This window comes from Petaurus breviceps, unplaced genomic scaffold (assembly GCF_028583685.1).
Source record: "Petaurus breviceps papuanus isolate PSGF00001 unplaced genomic scaffold, PetGlider_PUasm1.0 90865, whole genome shotgun sequence".
NCBI lineage: Eukaryota > Metazoa > Chordata > Mammalia > Diprotodontia > Petauridae > Petaurus > Petaurus breviceps.
The window spans coordinates 6,910,384-6,932,401 of NW_027187367.1; the positions used below are offsets into that span (position 1 = coordinate 6,910,384).

At 43.9% G+C, this 22,018-nt stretch overlaps 2 protein-coding genes across 2 annotated transcripts in view; both read right to left on the bottom strand.

Moving 5' to 3' along the window:
• The window catches only part of CUTA (cutA divalent cation tolerance homolog), a 146,675-nt gene extending 140,292 nt beyond the window's left edge, over nt 1-6,383 (bottom strand). Inside the window, exon 1 of the mRNA XM_069073465.1 lies at nt 6,380-6,383. The gene's annotated coding sequence lies outside the window, so the exon portion shown is untranslated. The remainder of the gene's footprint in view (nt 1-6,379) is intronic.
• TAPBP (TAP binding protein) overlaps nt 1-6,389 on the bottom strand; it is a 240,209-nt gene extending 233,820 nt beyond the window's left edge. The window contains exon 1 of the mRNA XM_069073462.1: nt 6,380-6,389. The gene's annotated coding sequence lies outside the window, so the exon portion shown is untranslated. The remainder of the gene's footprint in view (nt 1-6,379) is intronic.
• Between the last annotated feature and the right edge of the window lie 15,629 nt (nt 6,390-22,018).

Sequence of the window (22,018 nt, forward strand, 5' to 3'; positions counted from 1 at the left end):
TCCTTCCACCAGAGTTTGTGAAGACTAAGTTGTGGGTGGGCAAGGATCTATAGAGGGATGGAGTTCTGGCTCTTTGAGCTAAGGGTGACCAAATTCACTTCACCTTATTACTGTTGCAGTCAGTAAGTCAATAAATATTTATTAAGTGCCTTACTATGTGCTAAGCCCTGTGCCTTAGCAAACTCCACACCTTCATGTATTACCACACAAGAAACATAGAAATATTGTCACAAGTTAGACTTGTTCCAAGGGAGTAGCTGTGGAAAGCTTGGTTGCCCACCTGATTTCAACCTTAAGGATTAGGTGGAGTCCAGTTTCTCTCTTTTTTTTTTTTTTAAAGCAATTGGGGTTAAGTAACTTGCTCAAGGTTACACACCAGGTGTTTCTGGGTGGGTGCTAAGTGTCTGAGTCCGGAATCGATCACAGGTCATCCCAACTCTGGGGCCAGTGCTCTTACTTGCTGTGCTACCTGGCCGCCCCTCCAGTTTCTCTTAAAAGGTTATTTATAATTTAAACTCATATGCATGTGTGTGTGTGTGTGTGTGTGTGTGTTTAGGATCATAGGATCCTAAATTTAGACATGAAAGATACTTTAAAGGCCATGAGGTCCAACCACTTCATTTTGCAGGTGAGGAAACTGAGGGACAGAGCCATTAAGTGACTTGCCCAGGTTTATACTACTAGCTAGTAAGCTTCTGAGGTAGGATTTTAACTCAGGTCTTATTGACATTGCCATGCTGTTCAAACCTTTTTCAAGATCATTAATACTGCATTCAATATCCATCTATCCATCCATTCATTCATTCAACAAAGATCTATTTCTGTCTATAAACCCTTGACATAATGGGAGCTACCTACATTTAATAACAGGTGTGTGAAGTGAAGGAGAATCTTCTTTCATTTGTCTTAAAATTACCCTCTTAAAACATCAAAAGGGCCCTCCCATTCCAGTTTTGGGGATTAAGGCTCCATTCACCTTGTTCACACTGTTGATGAGTTTTTAGATTTCAATAAGGTTCTCTCTGGAAGGCAACTGCACTGTAATGGAAAGAACCCTGGACTGAGAAACAGGGGACCAAGGTTTTCATCAGGCTTTTATGTGACATTGGTAACACTCCTTTCTCCCCAGGGGTCTCAGTTTACTCCTTTGTAAAATGTGTGGGTTGGACAAAGTGAGGCCTTTTCCGCTGCAAAAGTTTTATGATTCTATTGTTTTCTATTAACAACTCACACTGAGTAGCAATAAGATTCTCTTTCATACATATTTACCTTGCACATAAAGTTTCAAAATCACACAACACACACACACACACACACATACACACACACACACACGGCTCTCATATTTACTTACAAACCATAAATCTCTCTACCTCCAAATGCCATTGTCATTCATGGACTGAATTATGACTCAGAACTGAAACTAGGGGTAGGTAAGAAAGGCTTTGTTTCCAGGTAGCAAAGTCTAAAGGGTACAAAGTATGGTTATTATAATGATAATTCACCCTCAACTGAATTTGTCTTAATTTTATTATTTTTGCATTATAAATTAACTGCGTAGTTAATTGACATTTTTTCCCAGGGTCAAACATTTCTAGTTATGGCTCTACTGTGACCCCTCCTCCTTATGCCAATTCTCTTCCCAAATTTGGCCATTATACCTTCAAAAATCATTTTTACTCTTATTCATCTGAAGAAGAATCTGACTGGAGTCCTAAGGAGTTAGTACTTATTTCCTCTAACATAACAAAAGTGTATGTATTTGGGCAAAGTTCAGTCATTATGAGTGCCTCTCCCCTAATCCCTTCCCATTTAAGGAAGGGTCCAACAATTCATACTAAGCCCATGGGAGGTCAGGTTTCATACAGTATTAATTGTGTATGAAAGGTACTAGATGAATATGGAGGAAAAACCCAGCTTCACATAGGTAACAGTCATGGCTTTGGGTGATTGCGCCACCTCAGGGGTATCTTGGGAAGCCTGTAAAAGTGTGTTGTCCTCATCTCCTTCTACCCTCAGAGATACCAGTCAGTGGGGTGGGTAGGATGGTCCTCAGCTTGAGGAGCATACGGGGACCTTGGACAGGGACTGGCAGGAAAAGCATACTGGGTGTCAAGGGTAGGATAAACCTGCCCTCCCTGTGCTTACTTTGGCTCCCCACCCTTAGTAATGAGGTAAGAATGAGAGTCAAGACAATTAAGGTGGAGATATGGGGCATGGGGCAGGTAAGGAGTCAGCCCCATGGTGCCTCAGATCCCAGCAGAAGCCTTCCCCGTTGTCTATCTGCTGTATGCTAGAGAGTTCTGGGGGAATCCAATCTAGGCTTTGAATCTTGTCTCTGATGCTTAAAAGTTATATTACCTTGGGCAAGTCACTTAATCTGGCTGATTAAGTTTTTTCATCTGCAATAACTAAAGTATTCAGCTGATTCTGTTTCTAACCTTAATTCTATTTCTAACCCTAATCCTAACTCACAGGGTGGTTGTGAAGCTCAAATGAGAGCATGTATAAAATGCTTTGCCAACTTTAAATTGATATATAAATGTCAGTTTTTATTATTACCATTCAGATTTCTACATGACTGGGAGAGGAGCCATTTCTCTCCATAAAATTGGGTGGTTTGGAATCAAAAGGCAGCAGGGAAATAAAAGGTTGGGCTGGTGGTTAGGGTTGGGAGGGAGAAGAATTGGGGAGACATAGCTTAGGGGGGACTAAGTTGGAAGAAGCAGGTAAGGGAAAGTGAGGAGTTGGTAGGAGGGGCATGTGGAAATTGGGTAATGGGGAAGGTGAGAATTTTGAGTCTTCCTGCCTCTTTCTCTCTGCCCCACCAGCACCTGCTCCTAGAAGAGATGGATGAAATGGGAAATTGGCCCCCAGACTGAGACCTGGTCCTGATTCCACTGAGTCTGCTCTCTCCCTCTGCAGACACCTTGGATGGGGGAGGAATGGAAAGGTGGAGAGAGTGTCCCTCTCCCCATCTAGCACTTCCATGAAGATGGTGTCGTGGGTTGGGCTGTTTCCTCATGTCTGTGTGATGGGCTTGGGTGGCATATTTCATTTGTCAGATGTGTCCATCTGGGACACATGACTGATGTTTCTAGTCCTTGTACCAGAAGGCACCCCTTACTAAGCAGACTCAGTCACTATTATTAAAAATCCAGATTGACTTTCCATATCATCTTCTCTCAATTTCTGATCTCCTTTCCTTTTTCTTGGCTTCTGAAACAGGACTGGTCCATGGGGTAATTCTTACTTAGTTTATTGATCTTGTCCCCTGATCTTGCCTTCAAGGGAGTAGTCAAGTCTTCCGAATGCCTACAGGGCCCAGGTTGGGAACGTGAGAACTCAGGGAAGAAGCAGGAGATTTGGGGACTATGAACAGGGATATGGAGTAAAGGGTTCAAGAAGGCTGGGTATAATGGAAAGAGCCCTAGGCTGGAAGGACAGAAGACCTGCATTCATGTCCCAGCTCTACAATTTACTAACTCATTCTTCTCATTTGAAATATGAGGTGGTTGTCATATCTGACCTCTAAGGTCTCTACCTCCAGAATTTCATGATTCTGAGAATAAGCAATGCCAAGTTGGGTGGCCCCCACCCACCATCCAAGTACTGCCCCCTGAGAAGCCTGTCCCTAAGGTGTTGTGTCCCAGACCCTCTGCCAATCCCAGTTACAGTCCCAGCTTCTTCTAGTCACAGTAGACAGGTGGGGCCAGGAGGATCCGGGAATTCTCCAGCAGGAAGTTCCTGCCCAGGCAGAGCTGAGACAAAGCCAGGAAAACCGCCCTGGGCCCCGGGAGACTAGGCTGGGGCTATTTTTCAGGACCCCTGCCCACTGTGAGGGGCTCCAAGGGGGGAGATTGAGAAGCCCCTGGATTTTTGGGGTGCAGGGAGAGGATGTACCCCTGCAAAGTGGGAGTGGAGGCCTTCTGCCTGATGTGGTGCTAGTCTCCTGAAGGTCCTGGCTATTGCACCATGGATTACCTCTCTTGGGCCCATGTAAATGTGAATGGGGCATCTAAGCCAGTGGCAGAAGGAGGACCAGAGGGTCTCAGCTCCTTGGCCTCTCCTGGGATCTTTGTTATAAGGAACCTGACTGGCTGCTATGGGATTTCCCCTGAGCCTCAGTTTCTTCAAAAGAGAGGGATCTTCACCCTAAGCCAGGTAGGGGAGAGGTGGGAAGTCACTCCAGGGACCAGTAGATTCATAGATGTCAGTGATGACCCTCTTGCCATACAGATGAGCAAATGAAGGCACAGAGGGGTTAAGCGATTTTACCCAGGGTCACACTAAGTGTCTGAGTGAACATTTATTAAGAGCCTGTTAATGTGCCAAGCTCTATACTAAGTGCTATGCACTTGGCAAATATTTCATAAGGATCTGAACCTAGGTCTTCCTCATTTAAAGTCCAGCTCCTTGTCCAGGGACATTACATCCAGCTTCCTTCCGTGAGTGATTTCTAGATGGGCAGCATCTCTTCTCCACAGCATTCCCACTCTAGACACCAGGAGGTGTTGCATTTTGTTCTGGTGGCAATGATGCTGTGAGGCTGGGTCATGCCAGTCTGGACCACCTCTCAATACCAGCTCTTCCTCCATTTCCCTGGCCTGGAATCCTAAGGCCCACTGAGGCCTGGCGGACTTATCAGTCCCCTGCTTTGGGGAGAGACTGTCCACTGATCCAACGGAGATGGGACAAATGGGTTGATTGGGGCTTAGGGAGAGAGATTCCCACTGGGAGAGTAGGAGAGTCACACCCCTCTTCCCCACACTCTTCCAACACCACTTTCAAGAACTGGGATGGTTTTTTTTTCTGTTAGATGAGAAGGGAAGAGACTTGAAAAGCTGTGCCAACAATCTCTGTAATGGTTCCCAGTTATTCACACCTGCCAACGAAAAGACTGTATGATTGCATTTGGATGGATCTCTATTAGTCAATGGGGCCACTCCCCTCCCTGCCCTACCCTACTGGGCCTGGGATCTCCCAGCCCGTGACCAGATGACTCAGAGCTGCACCCTAATTGCCTGGCTGGCTAATTATTATTCTGTCTTCCCTTATTGGAAAGAGAAAGCTGGAGGTGGGGGCGGTAAGATCTTGGTAGAAGGAGTTTTAGGGATATAGGGACTCCAGTTAGACTTTACAACCCCCCTTTTCTCACCCACTCTGCCTTGTTTTCTGCTGGTGTCCCCAGAGGAGAGGAATTTTGCTATTGTCCTGGCTAGTTCTGGCTTCAGGCTCCTCGTGCCCAGGCTGGTGTAGGGATTAGGAGGGGAATACCCATGCTCAGATCCCCTGTCAGAAGAGCTGGAAGACCTGTGGAATTGGGGTAAGGCCAGCTCTGCTGCTATCAGGCTCCTGGGCTCTCCTTAGGTACAAAACTGACTCATGGCAGTGCCATTAAGGAAGGGCTGAGTCCTGGCTTGAGATGGGAGAGTCCTGAGGTGCCAGTGGTACAATGGATAGAGAACTGGGCCTCGAGTCAAGAAAACCTGAGTTCAAATCCAGCCTCAGATATTTGGTAGCTGTGTGACTCTAGGCAAGTCACTTAAACTTTGCCTCAATTTCTTCATCACTAAAATGGAGATAATACAAAGGATCAAATACAATAATTGTATTATAATAATTAGCATGGTGCCTGGCACACAGTAAGCACTATATAAATATTAACTATTATATCACCAGGACACCAGGTTTCTCCTTGAGGCAAACAGTAAATTAGGTAATGTCTCTGGGCTCTGTTTTCCCCCACCCATAATAAAGAGGGAGCAAGAGGATAGAAGGAGATTTCAGGCACCTCCCAGGTGCAACTGGAGCCTGTCAGTATGGGGTAGTGGGACCAGGAACCCACCTGGACACCAGGAGATTTAGGATCTTGTCCAGATCCTGCTAGCTGTGTGCCTTAGGGAAAACTCTCACCAATCAAAGGGCAATGTTAATACCTGTCCTTCCTGCCTGACAAGATCAAGCTGAGGTAATGGATATGAAAGTACTCTGGAAAACAGAAAGTGTTTTACAAATGAGGGTAGTGATGGAATGGAATAGACTAGCAGGAGCAGCCCCCCTCTCTGGAGCTTCAGAGGCCCCACCTGTATAGCTCTGATAAGATCAATTCTCTCTTTCCTCTATTTTTTAAAGTCAATTTTTAGTGATATCTTTTGTTTACATTGCCTAGATTTCCCTTATCTCTCACTCTCTGTACCCTTCCCTTTCTTCAAGAGAGTCATTCCATGTAATAAAGAATATTTTTTAAGAAAAAAAGACAAAAAAGGAAGAAGAGGAAAAATTTAGTCAAATCTATGTATGTGTATGTATGTATAAATGTACACACACACTCACACACACAGATAACTATTGTTCAATTGTTTCCAACCCTTCATAACCCCATGTACACCAATACTGTCCATAGGGTTTTCTTTTCTGGAATGGTTTGTCATTTCTTTTTCCAGCAGATTTTACAGATTAGGAAACTGAAGCAAACAGGGTTAAATGACTGGCCCAGGGTCATACAGCTTAGTGTCTGAGGCCACATTTGAACTTAAGTCTTCCTGTCTCTAAGCCCAGCACACTATACACTGAGCCTCATATATGCTTATATCTATATCTATATATCTGACATTATAGACAATGCTCCACACCCTTAGGCCTTAGGACATCTGGCAGGGTCACTTTTACATAAAAATGGAATAGACATTGAAGGTTACTACAACCTCCCCCCACCCTACCCCCCAATTAAAAATATCTGTCTGTATGTTTGTTTGTATGTCTGTCTATCTATTTATCTTTGTGAACAGGTATTAGGAGAGTTTAGCCAGTAAACCATTAACAGGGATTAGTGTATCAGATTAGCTGCTGGCTGTATTCTCTCAGAGCCAAGAACCGTTGCCCTGAGGGGAAGGGAGACCCAGGATGGGACTTTCTGAAGGGATGGAATTGGTGAGAGATCTGGGGTATACAATGCTTCTAGAGTAGACCACAGAAGACCACAGTAGGGGGTCCTAGGGAGTGGGAAAAGGTAAGCAAGAGTCTGTAGGTGAGAAACTGCCCTTGCAACATGCCTGAAAAGGACTTTTGGTTTCCAAGGGCTTTCTTTGCTCTAATTATGGAAAGGCCTAGTGACCTCCCTGATAGAGCCCAAAGTGCTCCAACAGGGCAGCGAACTCTCTGTCACTGGGTTTGGAGGAGGGAGTGGGGATGGTGTCTTTGTCTTTCATGAGAAGCTGGATGGCTGTTTGTTGGGAGCAGAGATGTTTCCTGTTCAGGCACCATTTAGATTAGTTAACTTCTGAGATCCCTTCCATTTCTGAGGTTCCATTATTCTATAACCCCTGAATGAAGCTTTCTGTGAAAGGCAGTCTTTCCAAGGGCCAAGCCCCACACCACCCCCCAAAACCAGGCAGTGGTCTTAAAGCAACTGGGTGCAAGGCTGCATCAACGTGAAGGCCTTGGGGCCTAAATGAAAGAGATTCAATTCCTTTCTTCCAAGCTTTATTACAGATTCTGAGACCTGCCCTGATGTTGTACACACTTGTACCCAGGTCTTATCACTACATGGCAGGTGTTCTGTTAATATTGATGTTATTTGGAATGAAAGGAGCAGTGGAGTCCCTCTAGCTCTTAGTCAGTGAGGATGAGTTTATCACCTGGGAAGGTCCAGAGAGCATGACCCTGATGGGCTGGGATATAGCACACAGACATTTTAGAAGGGCAAGTAGAGCATTGTGGTGCCAGGCTCTGGGACTGAAGGAAGGCATTGGACTAAGTGGAACAGTTGGAGTTGTTACCATACAGGACTGGCCTGCCTGTAACATGTAGAGGATGATGAAGACAAATGTCTCTGGCTTCACAATTTTGTCTAGGGCTAGGCTAGGGTGCCCCTCCAACTTCCTGTCTCCCTTTACTCCATTCTCTCTCTCTCTCTCTCTCTCTCTCTCTCTCTCTCTCTCTCTCTCTCTCTCTCTCTCTCTTTGGTTGGAGGCAATTGGGTTAAGTGACTTGCCCAGGGTCACATAGCTAATAAGTGTCTGAGGTCATATTTGAACTCAGGTTCTCTTGACTCCAGGGGCCAGTGTTCAATCTGCTGCCCCACCTAGCTGCCCTTCCATTATCTCTTACAAGGCACTTCCTGACCTCCTAGATTTTTCCTTCTTTCTCCTTGGGGACTTTGGAGGAGGCTCCATGCTTCTCCCAAGACAAACAGAACACTGAGTAGCTAGGAAAAACATCAAGACTTTTGACTGGGAGAGCCAGGGGTCCTTGAGGATGGGCATACCTCAGTTATCCAATGCCTCACCTAGACTCTAACCATTTCTAGACCCTCTAGGTTTTATACAAGGACCTATATGGCTCCCTCCTACGTATTTCTCCTACCCCTCATCGCCACCTGCCCAAGACCAGGATGATGGTGCTGTCTGCACTGGGACCTCTTGCTTGCCAACCACAGGCAGCATGCCCAGCTTACGTCCTGTTCATTTCCTCTGATAAAATGCTTGCTGCCTCCTCTTACAGGCATGTGGGACAGGATGTGCTTGGTTAGGCTTAGGAACTATCAGTAGAGCTGGACAGGGCACTTCAAGGCATGCAGAGGGTAGGGGCGATTGTATTCTTGGCAACAGCCTAGTAGGAAGGAGAAGCTGAGACTTAATAAAAGAAGGAACAGAGACCAGCCCCAACCCTTGCTCATTCCTACCAAACACACACACACACACAAATACATGATTCCCTCCACCCCACCCCACCACTTTGAGGAGGTGAGAAGTCCACAGGTGTTAGACACAGCACAAGTTTTTGAACTTTTTCAATATATTGATCAGTTGTGTCGATTTTCTTTCCTCTCTTAAAAACATTATTTGTTATATGGGATGGTTTTCTGGGAAGGCAGCTAGGTGGCCCAGTGGATAGAGCAGGGGGTCTGCAAACAGGAAGATTCATTTTCCTGAGCTCAAATCTGACCTCAGACACTCACTAGCTATGTGACCCTGGCCAAGTCACTTAAACTTATTTGCCTCAATGTCCTCATCTGTAAAATGAGCTAGAGAAAGAAAAGGCAACCCACTCCAGTATCTGTGCAAAGAAAATCCCAAATGGGGTCACAAAGAGCCACACAATAAATTCTGGAAGCTGAGGGGGAATGATACTTGGGATAACTATGAGGATATAAGAAACAGAAAATATCAATAAAATTATTTATAGCAAATATACATGAAAATATATACATAAATATGCATATATGTGCTATACCTATGTACTGTCACCAAAGTCTTGAGGCAGCTTAAAACTTCCCTAAGATGAATAGAGCACTGGCCCTGAAGTCAGGAGGACCTGAGTTCAAATCCAGCCTCGAACACTTAACACAAAACACAAAAACCAGCCGTGTGACCTTGGGCAAATTACTTAACCCCAATTGCCCTATCTTCCCCCCTCCAAAAAGCAAAAAACACAGCAAACAAACAAATAAACAAAAAACTGCCCTAAGACTTTTGGATCACTATGTATCCTCATCTCCCCTGATGCTAGAGGATCTGGTGGGTGGGACACTGGGTTATCAATCAGGCTGGTCTTTGCCAGGCTCTGAATCACCACTAAGTCATTCCCTTTGGTTCCTGGGGAAGAGCCAGACCTGCTTTTTCTGTCTACATAGTGGCTGTTGCCAGGAGGGAAAGGCATTGACTTCTGCATCTTGGGGCCACCTATTCTTCCTGGCTCTCCTTTTCTCCTGTATCTCACAAGGACAACACCATCTTATGGGACTATTGGAAAGATCCCTGAATCTAGAGTAGGAAGGATCCTGCCTCAGAACCTGGCTGTGCTGGCTATAGGACTTTAAGTTACTTCAGTTCTCTGATGTTGAGTTTTCTCCTCTGCAAATGGATAGGGCTGAACTAGATGTCCTCTAAGGCAGAGGTATCAGATGCTCAACACTCCCAAGTGAGGCTTGTGGGAAATATTCTTAAAAATAAATTAAAATACAATTGAATATAGATGATGTTAATATGTGGTTTTCTAACTCAAAATTGCAGTTGACTGGCAGGTATCCTTATGTACCCAGTCCTATTTTATTTGAGTTTGACACCATTGTTCTAAGACCCCTTCCAATTATAGACCCTACTATCTGTTTATAAACCCATGAAATCATAGGGAAACCAGAGTATAGGAGGGTAAAAACAGTAAGAACTACTCTTCCAGGTATGAATTTAGGAGCTAAAATTGACATTGTATTAACCTCAGGGCTGGGCCCATAGGAAAGCAGAGGAGAGAAGCCTCCATGAATAATGCCCTCAGAACTTATCTCTACAACATCCTTCAAATCTGTGCCTCCCCTCCCCCAGCCATTCTATAGAGCAATTTGGAACTGTGCCAAAAGGACTATAAAATTACATATACCCTTGGACCCAGCAATACCACTATATGTTCTGTATCCCACAGAGATTTAAAAAAAAAAGGAAAAGAATCTATTTGTACAAAAATATTTGCAGCTCTTTTTGTGGTGGCAAAGAGCTGGAAATCAAGGGGATGCCCATCAATTGGGGAATGGCTGAACAAGTTGTGGTATATGATAGTGATGGAATACTATTATACTATAAGAAATGATGAGAAGGATGGTTTCAGAAAAACCTTGCATGAACTGATGCAAAGTATAATGAGAAGAACCAAGAGAACACTGTACATGGTAACAGCAATATTATACAATGATAAATTGTGTATGACAGCTATTCTGATAAACACAATGATCTAAGACAGTGCCAAAGGACTTAAGATAAAAAATGCTATCCACCGCTAGAGAAAGAACCAATGGAGTCTGAATGCAGATTAAAGCATACTTTTAAAACCTTTATATTTCTTGGTTTTTTTTTGGGGGGGGGTGTTCTGTGTTTTCTTTTGCAATATGACTAATGTGGACATCTATTTTGCATGACTTGTATAATCTATACCAAATTGCTTACCTCCTCAAGGAGGGGAAAGGAGGGAGGGAGGGACAAAATTTGGAACTCAAAATTTTTAAAAATAAATGTTAAAAAATGTTTTACATGTAATTCAGAAAAAATACAATTTAGTAAAAAAAAATATACCCCCTTCTGTTTACACTTGCACAGGTACCACCCTAGTTCAGATTCTTATCACACCTCACCTGGAATACTGAAATAGTCTCCTAATTGATCCAGCACTTAGCACAGGGCCTGGCACATAGTAGGCATTTAATAAGCGTTTATTGATTGACTCATTGATTGGTCTCCCATCCTCAGATCTCTCCTCTGTCCAAACCACCCTCCACACTTATTCCAAAGTATTATTTCTAAAGTATAGGACTATGTCACTACTCTGCTCAATGAACTAGTAGCCACCTTAATAAATGCTTATCGATTGATTTGAATTCCCAGTCTCCTCAAACCTCTGATCAAACACTACATCATTCATGAGACCTTTACCAATTGTTCTACCTGCTAGTGCCTTCCCCACCCTCAAATTACCTTTTTAAAGTGTTTTTGTTTTTTTCAAATTAAACTTTTTTTCAATCAGCAAAAATCCACCTTCTTCCTACTGCCACCCTCAACTGAGAAAAAGAGAGAAAAAAAAAAGAAAACCAAGACCCCCTGCTACAAACATCTATAGTGTTAAGAGATTATTTAACCCAAAGATCCTAAGAGCTTCCTGAAAAGTAATTGCTGATATCTAGGTCCCCTAGACTGGAGGTCAATAAATCAAGAAGCAAGCTTAGAAGATAAAAAGTTTAATTAACATCATTTGATGGGCAGGTGGCTATAGCCACTTCACAGAGCAGAGGGAGAGTTTTACATAAATTTAGGGTTGGCAGCAAAAGAACTCTACTGGTGAAGTTGCTCAACCTCAGGTGATTTGGGGAGGTGGGGATGGGAAGAATGTCTTAACTCTGGAGTAAGCTGGATGTCCCACAAAATCAGGTCAGTTCCAGTAGGGATGTTTCCCTGTAGTTCATCTCATCAGATCATCTTGGAGGTCTCATGTTAATTTCATCAGAATGTCTATGTGGGACCTAAGTGGAGGCCAGCCTTTGAGATAGGATCAGCACCACCCTGCAGGCTTCATTTCTTTGACCTCTAAGTCTGCTCTTTCTGGGAAGATATTCCCCAAACTCAAAGCACACAGGCTCTATACATTTCCTTCATGATAGTCAAGAAAAACATTTCTTCATGTCCCTCTAAGAAAAATGTTTCAATATTTACTCACTTCTCTGGAGAGATGGGTAGCATGTATTAGTCCTCTGAAATCAATGCTGATCAGAATTCCCAGTGCTTTCACCATCTGTCATTACAATATTGTTGTCATTGTATAGACTGTGCCCCTGGTTTCTCTCATCTCATTCTGCATCCGTTCATACCACTCTTCCCAGTTTGCTTTTTTGGAACTGTCTCCTTCATCATGTCTTTTTTTTTTTCTCTTTGGAGAGGGGAAGGCACGGCATTTGGGGTTAAGTGACTTGCCCAAGGCCACAGGACTAGTAAGTGTTAAATTGTTAAGTGTCTGAGGTCGGATTTGAACTCAGATTCTCCTGCCTCCAGGGCCAGTGCTCTATTTATTGTGCCACCTAGCCGTCATCATTTCTTATAGACCAGTAGTATTCTATCACATTTACAAATCATAACTTGTTTAACCATCCCCCAATTGAGGGGCACCTTCTCAGTTTCCAATTCTTTGTCATCACAGGATGTTATAAATAATTTTGTACATTCTTTGAGTAAATTTTGCTTAGTATTAATCCTTCTCTCAATCTCCCTTGCTTCAAATTCCCCCTTCTTCCTGCTCCCCTTTCCTTCCTATTTCCCTGTTCAGGGAAATATATTTCTAAATTTTATTTTATTTTATTTTTGCTTTTTGGAGGGCAATTGGGGTTAAGTGACTTGTCCAAGGTCACATGGCTGTTAAGTGTCTGAGGGAAATATATTTCTTTACCTAACTCTGTGTGTGTGTGTGTGTATTCTTCTCTGACCAGTTCAGATGAGATTGAGGTGTCAACTATCCTCCCCAAACTGCATCTTCCTTGCTTATGTAGACTTTTACTTGTGTACCTTATGTGCAATAATTTCCCCTAACCTTACTCTCTTTTCCTTTCCATTCTTTTTTTAAGATCATCAACACACAACAGAACCACTCCTTAGACCTTCTGTGTAATTAGATTCCCTCTGTCATTCTTTATGATGATAGGGTTTAAAAGGGACACATGTAAGCAGTTTATCCGTGTTTAGACCCTTCATGTTGATCCTTAAATCACCTTTTATTAATTTTGTGTATTGTATTTTGTACATTTGGGATAGCTTGATTTAGTGGAAAGAGATTGAGTCAGGGAGACATAAGTCCAGATCCTGCCTCTGACACAAACTGACCCTGTGATACTGAGCCAATCCCTTAATCTCCCGGTGCCTGAGGCAGCTCTCTTAAAATTATAAATTGGAGAAGGCATGCTGCTTTACTTTGGTGGAGGGAGTTTCCTCTATGGGAGCTTCCTATTGTAATCAAATCATAGGTCTGGCAATTACACACACATACACACACTGCACACAACATCATACTTAGACTTACAATGGACCTTAGAAATCATCAAGTTCAACCACCTCCTTTAGCAGATGAGGAAACTGAGGCTCGAACACACAACAGCTATGTAACTGGGGTGGGGTCAATCAATCCATCAATCAATAAACATTTATTAAGAGCCTGCTATACACCAGATACCATACTAAGTGATGGGGATACAAAAAGAGACAAAAGTCCTGCCCTCAAGGAACTTGCAATCTAATGGATTCAAACCCAGATCTATCTCACTTCATATCCAGTCCTCCATCCACTAGAGAGTGTTCCCTCTATAGAGCAGGTGTTCTTAACCTCAAGTCCATGAACTTGTTTTTTAAAAAATACTTTGATAACTATGTTTTAATAGGATTTATGTCATTTTAAAACATTCTGAGAAGCCCATAGGCTTTAGTAGACCACCAAAGGGATCCAGCTATAGGCAGGGAGGCATGTTGTTTCCCCCTATAGAATGTAAGCTTTTTGAGGTAAGGCCTATTTCATTTTTGTCTTTCTATGTCCAGTGCCTAGCTCAATGCCTGGCATCCAGTAGGTACTTATTAGTAGACTGATTGTGGTCATCTAAGCTTGGGGCCTCCTTCCAGCCTTTAACTCCCCTGAAGAGTTAAAGGACCAATACTAAAGCATTAGCAGTGGCTTCCACTGCTGAAGAGAGTGTCTGGGCCTGGTGTTCAGCTGAAGCCCTTCAGGCCCCACTCCCTCCCCCTTCCCTCAGTACTGACCCTGTGACCTTGGCCCTCCACCCCAGCTGCTCCACACAGCTCCCAATTGTTCCTTTCTTCCTTAGTACACACTTGATCTCAGCTCTGTGCTCCTGTATTCTTTCCTCTTGACTCAATAGCTTGGCTTCCCCTGGGGGTGGGAGCTGGTGGCAGGCAAGTGATTCAGAACTGGATGGGCTCTTTCTAATTCACTATTATAACCCTTTCTGTTCCAGCATGGCATACTCATGTTCCAAATCAGATATCCCATCATATTCTCAAATACATTCAAGTGACACAAGCCACACACAGCGCTTTACAGAACTTAAAGCCTATAAAATGCTAGTTCTCATTCTCCTTTTTCTCCTCTTCCTCCCTCCTCCTTCTTCCTCTTCTTTCTTCTCCTTCTTCTTCTCTTTCTCCTCCTTCTTCTCTTTCTCCTCCTCCTCCTCTTCCTCCTCTTCCTCCTCTTCTTCCTCCTCCTTCTCCTCCTTCTCCTCCTCCTCCTCCTGCCTCTCACACACATACTCTTGTCAACAAATTTAGTAAGCACCTCTTAGGTACATAAACCACTTCCGGTAAGAGCTACTGGCAGCAAGGTGTATTGGCGTTAATCTATCTGTAGTCAAAAAGCCTCAGTTCAAGTTTCAGCTTCACCACTCACTACCTTTGGGACCTTGGGCAAGTTGCTTAACTTTTCTGGGTCTCTCTTTTCCCATCATAGAGAAGGTTGGTCTAGAGGGGGAGAGGAGGGGCAGGGTGGAAGGCAAAGGAAGAGCATTTATATAGTACCTACTGTATGCCAGGCACTATGCTAAGTGTTTTACAAATATTATCTCATTTGATCCTCACAACAACCCTTTGAGGTAAGTGCTGATATTATCTTCATTTTACAGTTGAGGAAACTGAGGCAACCAGAGGTCAAGTGACTTGCCCAGGTTTAAATAGCTAGTGTCTGAGGCTGGATTTGAGCTCAGGCTTTCCTGACTCTCAGCCTCTCTATTTCTTCAGTGCATTAAGGATTGCAGAGAACAGTTTCACAGCAACCCTATGAGTGTTCTTTCTTCATTAAAAAAAAAAACCATGAAATGACTTGCCTTGGTCACATGCTGGAAAATGTGGTTGCTGCAGCTAAAATCCCACCTTCTCTAGGAAGCCTTCCTTAAGTCCTCTTAATGCGGGAGCCTTCCTTCATAGGATTATTCCCTATTTATCCTGCATGTAGCTTGTCTGTACACAGTTGTTCGACTGTTGTCTCTCCATTAGATTGTGATCTCTTTGAGGGCAGGGACTGTCTTTTGCCTTTCTTTGTAGCCCCAGTATGTAGCACAGTGTCTGACACATACTAGGTGCTTAAAAATATATACTGATTGAAAGCTGGGGCTCCAACTCAGTAAAGTCTCTTGACTCCGAGTTCCCTGTGCTCTTACCACCATTTCAGACCCACCACAAAAATAGAGAGAATATCTCTTGTCAAGGACACCCCAAGAGAAGGAAACACACACATACAAATAAGTGTGATTCCAGGGAGAGTAAGATAAGGACAAAGGAGAGAAAAAAGTATTAGGAGAAATCTGAGGAGGAAGAAATCACCTTCAACAGGAGGATCTAGGGAAGGTTCCATGGATGGGTACACCTGAGAAGGACTTTAACAGACAGAGATGGGTTTGTGGGGAGATGGCATTAACAAAGCATGTGGGTGAAAGGGGCTGGAATTCTAGACAAGTTTGGTCAAGATGAAAAGAATTATGGTGAGAGGGGAAGGGGAGGTCTTGGTCTTGGCATCAGGACACTCAAGCTCAAATCCAAGCTCTGATTCATTTACTAATTTTGTGTCCACAAAGGATAGTCACTGCACCTCTCTGAGATTCAGTTTCTTTTTCTCAGGCAGAAAGCAAGCACTCTGAGCCATTGTTAAATTGTTTTTTCAGTTGTGTCTGATTCTTTGTGACCCCATTTGGGGTTTTCTTGGCAAAAATACCAGAATGGTTTGCCATTGCCTTCTCCAGATTATTTTACAGATGAGGAAACTGAGGAAAACAGGATGAAGTGACTTGCCCAGGATCACACATCTAGTAAGTATCTGAGGCCAGATTTGAACTCAGAAAAATAAGTCTTCCTGATTCCAAGCCTGGCATTCTATTCACTGTGCCACCTAGCTGCCCCAGCAAGCATTTACTTAGCTCTTATGATGTGCCCACCATTGTTTTAAGTGACAGGGAAGCAGAGAAAGGCAAGTGTGTGGGTCCCTGTTCTCAGGAAGCTCACATTCAAAGGAAGGAGGCAACAGGCAAACACCCTGTTCACGTAAGACATGTATAGAATGGTTGGAAAGTGATCTCAGAAGTGCTTGCAGTGAAGGGAGTAGGAAAGAACTAGTGCAGAAGGGGAAATCTGAGCTGTCTTGAAGGAAGCCAGAGAGGCCGGCCGATGGAGATGAGGAGAGAGCTGTTCCACACATGGGCTACAGAGTGAAAATGGGAGTGTGGGGGAGCTAGTCTATGTCTCTCAATAAGGCTCTGTGCTTTCCAGCCTCCCTCTGCCAGAGATGCCCTCCTTCCCTCTCTTTTTAAAGACCAGTTCAAATGCCACCATCTCCGTGAAGCCTTCCCTGACCCCCATTATTAGGAACAATCTCTGGACCACACCCCATATACCTCTCCCAGCACTTTGCTTTGTCTTTCTGTAACTCACTTATAATGGAATATTGTTTATTCCACCTCCCCCATCCCCCTCAACTCCAGGAAGGGAGGAACCTTGATTTATTTAAACTTTTTATCAGCTCCCAGACTTGGCATCATGTTTTGAATACAGTAGGAAATTAATAAATGTTTACTGAACTGAGCTGAACTGTACAGTTGGCTCTTACCCTCTCCTAAAGGCTCCAGATTCTCCCATCAGTCCTCCAAATGGAACAGCTGGCTAGGCCCGGCCCTATGCCCTAGAGTGAACCTTAGAGGCCAGCCCATCAGGCAGAAAGAAACTCCTTCAAGTGTGTTTTCAGGGCCTCTCTCCTTGCCTGCTTCTGGGGCAGATGTTTGCACTAGACCCAGTCCCAGCCTCTCCTCCCTTTGAGACCTTCCATGGAAATGAAGAATTTCAGAACTAAGATGGGTCTCAGAAATCATCTCATCCAAACTGTACTTAATCAAAAATTCCTTCTACAACATAATTGATTGACAAGCAATCATCCAGCACCTGCTGGAACAGCTCATCCTTCCCTCCTCCCTCTTTGAGGTTCAGGAATTATCTTATGCAGCAGGTTCTAAGCCATCTACACAGAAGACAATTGGGGATTAAGGAACTGAGATGGGAAGAGAGGAGGGGGCTCTGAGTAGTGATTGATAGCTTGTTTCTTCCATCTACTGATATCTACTGAAAGACTGTCCTACCTTCCTGTCCCTTTCCTCCTTCTTCCCCTCTCACTGGCCTCTCCCAAGTCATGGAACGCTGCAGGGTCAAAGGCAGGTTTCAATTCAACTCAAATCAAGAAATATTTGTTGAGCACCTATTAAGGTACCTAGGTAGTGCAGTGGATGGAGCAAAGAGCCTGGAATCAGGAGAAGCTGGGTTCAAATCTGGCCTCAGACACTAGCTGTGTGACTTAATCCTTAATGTCACTTAACCCTGTTTGCCTCAGTTTCTTCATGTGTAAAATGAACTGGAGAAGGAACTGGCAAACGACCCCAGTGTTTTTGCCAGGAAAACCCCAGATAGGATCATGGACACAACTGAACAACAACAATGACGAGAGAAATACAAGCAAAGAGAAAAATAATCCCTGCCCTCAAAAAGTTTATATTCTAAGGAGGAGAGAAGACAATACCTGAAAGGTGCTGACTAGAGGCATTGTACAGAAGTCCAGAGAGGCAGAAGCACAGCTGGGAAGGGAATGGAGCATGCTCAGCCTGGGCCCACTTCCCAAAATGGAGGGGCCCCTCCCCACTCCTGGAAGGTGGAGAAAAGTTCCAGGGTGAGCATGGGTGGTGAAATCTGGAAAGTTAGAAGCACAGGCAGGAGAGGAGCATGGCTGATCATTAAGCCATGTTATATGCCAGCCACTGTGCATATAAGGATGAGGATACGAGGACAGAAATGAAAGTGGTTCTGCCCTCAAGGGGCATGCATTCTAGCAGGTGTGAAAACAGGTACCCATGTAAGAAGATGCAAAAACATGCAAAGACCTCATCTCTAAGAAGAGATGACATACCCCCCCCCCAAGAATAAGGGAACAACGAACACTAAAGCACTGAATTAAAGCACCACATATGCAGACACTACAATGTCTAATCAGTGAGTCCTGGAGTTGTCAGGGGAGGCATCATGGAGGAGGTGGCATCTGATATGGGGTAGGAAGAACAGGTGAAAGGAGGGGAGGTCATGAGCATGAGCTACTGGGAAGAAAGAGAGTTTTCCAAGTGTCTGGGAGTCTGTCATTACAAACTCTTTCTTTTCTTCCCCTATCCTATATGCCATGGACACTGAATAACAGAAATGGGGTCAGAACTAGGCTTCCTGGGAACTTGGTTGACTGTTCAGCAATAATAATAGCATTGCTCACATTTATACAAAGCTCTGGGTTTTGGCAGAGCACTTTACAGCCCAGGTTTCATTTGTTCATCCAAAAAATCTTGTAAGAAAAGGCAAATACCCTTATTTTACAGAGAGGGAAACTGAGGCTCAGGAGTGGCTTGAACTGCTAACAGTCACACTAATCACTAATAAGTGGCAGTCACTTTAAACTAGAACTTGGGTCTCCTGACTTCAAGGGCAGTGCTCTTTCCAAAGCATTGCAAGCTGTCTCTACACCTCTGAGCTCTCCTCCTTTAAAATAACTCCATAACCCTCTGATGTTATCTCTCCCTCTATATCAGGTCCTTGGCAACCAGAACTTTCTTCCTTCTACCCTGCCTGCCACATGCACCACACAGAGCCCAGTATTCTGTTCAGCAGGCCCTTACAAAGCATATGTGAAATACAATGAAAAATGAATGAATTAGGGTTACTGCAATTAGAGGCAACTCTGGTATTCAGGGCAAGCGCCCACAAGAGATACATGAACAGATTCTTGGATCCACCAATCAGATCCCTTCCCGGGGGAGGAGAGGCAAGACAGGGCCCTACAATAGCTGCTTAGCAGTCAGACCCACCCTGTTTGGGTGGGAGGAAGACTGAAAGGATGTCACCCCTAGCGCTCTACCCTGCCCCAGCTGATGGGGAGAGAGGGAAGAGGCTGGCAGCAGGGTGTGGGTTGAAGAGAAAGCCAGGCAGAATTCGGGGTAACTTGAGGATGGGAGGGAGGAGAGAAAGGTGGGGCTTGGGGGAAGGAGAGAGACAAGGGAAGGCCAGGCCAGGGTGTGCTGGAATGAGGAACTGGAGGAAACATCATCACTGCAGTTTTGAGGATGGGTGGAGAGTAGAGATGGAGACTGGTAAAGGCCTCCAGAGAGACTCTGGCCTTTGTCAGTCTCTGATGGGCCCTCTGTCCATCCAAATTGAGGCACACCCAGGTCAGAGAGGCACCCCAGGCTGGCTAGTGCCTCTTCCTATTCATTTTGGTCTCTGACTTCAAAGGCATGGCAACCTTTCCCAAACCAATCAGGTACAACCTCAGGCAGGTTCCTATATCTCTCCTAGCCCTTAGTGATTTCTCTCTTTTTAATAAGTTGTTTGTTTTTGAGGCACAGGTTAGGTGACTTGCCTCGGGTCACACAACTAGTAAGTGTCCGAGGCCAAATTTGAACAGAGATCCATCTGATCCAGGGCTGGTGCTCTATCCACTATGCTACCTAGCTCCCCCCCCCCCCCCCCTTTTTCAACTAAAATGCATTAAATATCTCACATCACTTCCCAGAGCTACTTGGTGTGTACTTAGCTATCTTTTCCTGTGTCTGTGTTTACTGTTTCCAATTAGGTTGTGACCTCCTTGACAAAAAGGACCAGTTTCCCAATATCTTGTGTGTCTTCCCACAGCACCTGGCCCATAAGGCAAGGCATATAAGTAGGTGTTTAATGAGAAGCAGTGTGGTCCAGTATAAGTGGACTTGGGGTCAGGAGACCTGAATTACTCTGTGATCCTAGGTTAACAAATTAATCTCTGTTTCTTCATCTGTAAAATGGATATAATTAAAACTGTACTTCTTATCTTCCTTCAGGATTTTAGATGAGGAAAGTACTTTTTTTTTTGCTTTCTTTTTTTGGAAGGCAATTGGGGTTAAGTGACTTGCCCAAAGTCACACGGCTAGTAAGCATGTCAAGTATCTGAGGTCACATTTGAACTCAGGTCCTCCTGACTCCAGGAGCAGTGCTCTATTCACTGTGCCACCTAACCACCCCATGAGGAAAGTACTTTTCAAAACTTAAAGTGCAATAGAAACAAAAATTATTTTTGGTAAATACTGACTGAAGAGTTCTGCCACCTATTTTTGTCCCTCAATATCACTCTTCAAGACTCAAGATAAGGAAATACCCAAAATAACTACAAAAGATCTATGAAGGAAGACATTATTTGCATCCAGAAAAAAGAACTAATAAAAGTAAATATAGAATTATTTTACATATATATGTACACACATATATATGTATATATAAATCTATATGTGTTTGTATATTTGTGTCTAATGGAAGCAATCTCTAGGCATGGAGGAGAGGAGTGAAGAAAAAAAGGGAAAAAAGATATTTACAACTTTATCATATTTTCTAAAAGGAATAGCAAGTTGTACATAATAGATTTGCAGTTTCATGTGTAATCATCTTTTTTTTATTCTGTTATAGAAATGCTTGTTTTATTTCATAAATTTAAAATAAATTTAAAAAATTTTTAAAAAGACTCAAAGTAAGGAAAAAAGGGTCTCCTAAATCTTTTGGGGTCATAGATAAAGTGTTGAAAGGGGCCTCAGAGACCATTTAAATCCCTCTCATTTCACATATGAGGAAACTAAGGTCTAAGGGCTTTGTTTTTCAAGGTCAGACAGGTAATAAGTTTCAGAAGAAGGATTTGAACCCAGGTCTCCTAACTCCCTAGTCAGTGCTCTTTCTATGGCACCATGGTGCTTCTGGCTCCTTTTGGCAAGACTGGAAGTAGGTGAAATCTTTGGTGTTTTGGTTTCCCATTTCTTTTGTCTCGGCTCACCTCCCTTCCTCCTTTGCTCTCTACCCTCAGCTTCTATCCCAGAAAGCCATCTGTAGTGTCTCTGAGCCATTCAAAGTCCAAGCCAGGAGGGTCCTTAGATATCATTTTTTGAACAAAGAAAGAAACTGAGACCCAGAGAAGGAAAGAGATTTGTTCAATGCCTCAAAGAGAGGCTGGTGACTTTGCACAGCCCTCCCTCACTTAAAACCAATTCACTTACATGTCATGGCGTCACCTTCTTGATGTCACGTTCCTCCTTAAGAACAAAGGATCAACAATAGCAACAACAAGGCTACAGGTAGCAGAGCTTAGATTCGAATTTTTTCTCTTCTTCCAACCCTTTCCTTTTAGAGAAAAGGAAAATGAGGCCCACAGGAGAGATTTGCCCAAGGTCACCTACCCACATCAGGATGTCATTCCTTATGACCACCGTGGCACTGGGGATGGGAGTGGTGTATGGAACAGGGCATCTATGGTGGCAGCTAGGTGGTGCCATAGTGCACAGAGTACCAGGCCTGGAGTCAGGAATAATCATCTTCCTGAGTTCAAATTTGGCCTCAGACACACAGACTAGCTGTGTGACCCTGGACAAGTCACTTTACCCTATCTGCCTCAGTTTCCTCATCTG